We start from the raw sequence: 4139 nt of genomic DNA, 5'->3' as shown, positions 1-4139 counted from the left end.
TTGAGACTGCATCAGCCCAATAAACGACAGCAATGATATCTCAGGTAATTTTAGCCAATGGCTGTTCAGGTATATTTGTGTGTTGAGAGTAACAGAAAATGGCCTGTAGTTTCACACCAAATGATGGTTATAAATTGATATTCTCAGGAAATACAAATCACAGTGAGGTGGGGGGTGAACGAGAGTGAGGACTTGCAGAGGATGGTAGAGGTTACCTTGGTTCACTGGTAGCTATGCCACTTTTCAACCTCATGTTAAATCCCCCTCTGCCCTCACCAAATATGCAGTTTTACATTTTCCCCCTCCTCCCAAATCTACATTCTCACACAAGCTACAGGCATTCATCATAACAGCCTTTGGTAGTTAACCTTTGAATTGTCAACATGGAGATGAAAAGGATTTGTTCAAACTGAAAAAAGTGTGATTGGCTTTGTGGGAAACATGAGCCAGACCAAATTCTCAGTTCCCAGCTAACTAAGCTGGAACTTTATAGAATAATATTCACTATACCATAGAACTAAACACGGCACTCAACAGACCATTCCTTCTTTCTCTATAACTACCTAAGACTATATTATTCAATGTGTCCTTTAGGTTTTTGTATTATCCTTTTTATGATGGTAGGATGTGGTTTTAGAGAAATTTAGCTAGTATTTCTTGCATATCAAACGACCTCATGGAGGTACCATCATTGGCTCACCTCTTCACCAGTTCTTTTTGTTGTTGGGCAAAAACATTTAAGATATTGACTTAGCACTGATTAAATTCTTTTGATCATTTTATATTTATTTATTTCTCAAGAAAGTCAAACAGAAAATATTATATATATTACCTTATTGTTTTCAATTTATTTATCTGTAATTAATAAATTTGTAAATTTGATAATTCTCATTAAGAATTCTTGATCTTATTTATATATCAGTGAAGTCAATATTATTTCTTAGAATCGGTAAATTATTGGACAAAATGGTTAATGAAATATCAGTACATTTATCTTTTACTTCTTTCACTCATTAGACTGGCTAAGCTGGGGCAGCACTGTCTCAAAGAATTATTTTAGTGGAACGAATTGAGCCCAGTACTTGTCTTTTATAAGCCTGGCTCTTAATCTATCAGTTTCTTTTGCCATTAACTTACAGGTACATAAATACAACACCAACACCAGTTGTCAAACAATGGTGGGAGACAAACACAGACACAAAGGCAAACACACACCCACACATACACATATATGCAACAGGCTTCTTTCGCTTTCCATTAACCAAATTTGTGTACAAAGCTTTGGTTGACCTGAGGCTACAGTAGAAGCTACGTGCCTAAGGTGCCACACGGTGGGACTGAACCCAGAACCATGTGGTTGGGAAGCAACCTTTTTACCTCACAGCCATGCCTGCTGAAAGTGTTAATTTCTTTTTATATTTATAAAGTGGGTTGTTTCTAGAATTGCAGAGACTCATTGAGCACCTTTTGGCTTAACTGAAGGGGGGGGGGGGGGCAGTGTTTGTTGCTGGTGTTTGTTGCTGATTGTAAGTCTACTTTAATAGGTCAGACAAAAACAGCAACGAGAACCACAACAACAACATGAAAAATTGATACCAGTAATATATGAGTATCAACTGCATTTGCAAACAGTACCAAGACCCAAAAGAACGTTACCTTTGCTAAAGAAACGATTTGAATAATTCTACATTTAATTTTTGTTGCTTCTTATTAAATTTTATTTTTGTAACTTTCACATATCAAATTTATATTTTTTCTTTCTTCAAAAAATAAAAGAAACAAAACAAACCAAATTTGGTAAATTTCATCTCGAAGTAGTTTGCCGCTAAATCTTTACAAATTAGGAATGGTAAATGTAATGATTAAGTAGCAGCCTATAATATCTGTGAATATAATCTCGAAACTTTAGACACCAATTACTTTCAGAGTGTTAACAATATATTCCTTGTTTCTTTTTGTCGTTTTCATTAGTGAAAAAAGAAAGAAAATAACAAGAAATATGAGATACCACTTTTACACAGACCATTCCTCTTTGTAATTCACTACGCATTACCATTTTCATTTATTTATTTCTTATTTTTATGTTGTTTTTACATTTTTAACATTACAACAATGGTAGAATGATAAAAACAAAACACACACACCAAAAAAAAAAAAAAGGAAAAATTACTTGTTATATGTTTAAAATATCTGAAATTATGTACTGTAAAATTATATAAAAAATATTAAAAAATGAAAAATATATTATTGTAATATTCCAGACTTGTAATGCATATGTGAAATATAGGGAAGATATAAAAATGAATTTTCTACATATAAAATTTCTGAAGGCCTTCTTTACTATTTATTTATTAATTTGTTTTATTTATTCATATATCATCATCATCAATAGCACCACCACACCATCATCATCATCATCATCGTCATCATCATCAGTATTATTATTATTATTATTATTGCAGCATTTAAGATATCAATGTCTTTTGGTTGTGGTTTGACATTTCAATTGGAAACTATCCATTACTGGAAATAGTCTAGCTGGGTTTTTAATATCATCTAAGAAAAAAAAAATGTTGTTGTTGTTGTTGTTGTTATATATATATTACTAAGAAGGAGCATGTTTCTATCTCCATATCTCCATATCTACATATATACATATATATACATATATATACATATATATACATATATACATATACGTATATATATATATATATATATATATATATATATATATATATATATATATATATATACATCCATTCATTATATATATATGTATATATATAGAATAGTGGTACAACAATGCACCAATATTTATAAATACGGCAGCGTGAATGTGTGCGTGTGTGCTGCATGTATTAGATTGTCTTGTATACATGGTTATTTTTTTTTTGCTTCAAAATATACCAAATAAAACCTTATCTCTTATTATATTACAAGCAAATATATTCGTGAAACTGGAGAATGTTATTAATGATACATATAAGTAATACATATCAATACATAATACATATATAGACATGAGGTAGATATGGACATGTATGCTTCTAAATGTTTTACAAAAATATGACAGATGCAACCGTTCATTGGAATCTCGGTTTCACCCTTTTTATCTTCTTCTTCCTCTTTGTTGCAAACAAATGCAAAGATTCTTTATCTTGTGTTTATTATTTGCTTCAAATCTTGGTCTGTCTCTTTCAATCTCTCAATGTCATATATATATATATATATATATATGTGTGTATGTATATATGCGTGTGTTTGTATGTGGAGAGGAGAGACAGAGATACATATATACACATATACACACACAAACATATATAAATATATACACACACACACATATCACCTTCTCTGCCTTTACCCACCCCTATTGTACTTGCATTCCCCATTGTCAATACCTTCATTCATGTTCACTATTCATTGCATTTACTTATATCCTTATCTCTAGCATCTGTCTCTTTCTCTCCTTTTACACTCTTGTCAACCTACTTTCCTTCCTACCTACAAAGCCATCCTTGATTCTCTGTCACGTTTCACTCTCTAACCACCTTCTTGTACCTTGAGGGTATGCCCTAATACTTTCCACTGTTCTTTCTCGCTATTTTCCTGGGGTAGCCAGCTATCTCTTGTACAGCAAGACATCTCTTTCTGACCCATCTCTCATGCTTTAGCACCTCAGCATCTGATATAATGCCACCTCTCTCAACTGTGCATCCCAACTTTATCAAGGGGTCTTGTTTTGAAAGTTAAATGGTGACTTCACTAGTGTTGGTGCCACAAAAATGCAGTACATTTTGTGAAATGGTTAGCAATAGGAATGGCAGCAAGCTGTAGAAACTATGTCGAAGTTGAGACTGGGGCCCAATGCAACTCTCTGCACAGAAAACATATTAAATGATGAAGGTGATGCTGATAGTATATATATATATATATATATATATATATATATATATATATATATATATATATATACATACATACATAAATTTACATAAATACATACATACACACACACACACACACATATATATCATAAACAATTCTCCATTAAATTGAAGGACAACTCAATTCATTTGGAAGAGTACAGATGTATTGTTCTGTAATAAGGATAGTTTTGACATTGACTTGACAAC

The sequence above is a fragment of the Octopus bimaculoides genome, chromosome 16 (genome assembly GCF_046866305.1).
Source record: "Octopus bimaculoides isolate indiv1 chromosome 16, ASM4686630v1, whole genome shotgun sequence".
Classification (NCBI taxonomy): domain Eukaryota; kingdom Metazoa; phylum Mollusca; class Cephalopoda; order Octopoda; family Octopodidae; genus Octopus; species Octopus bimaculoides.
This window is presented reverse-complemented; position numbering follows the sequence as displayed.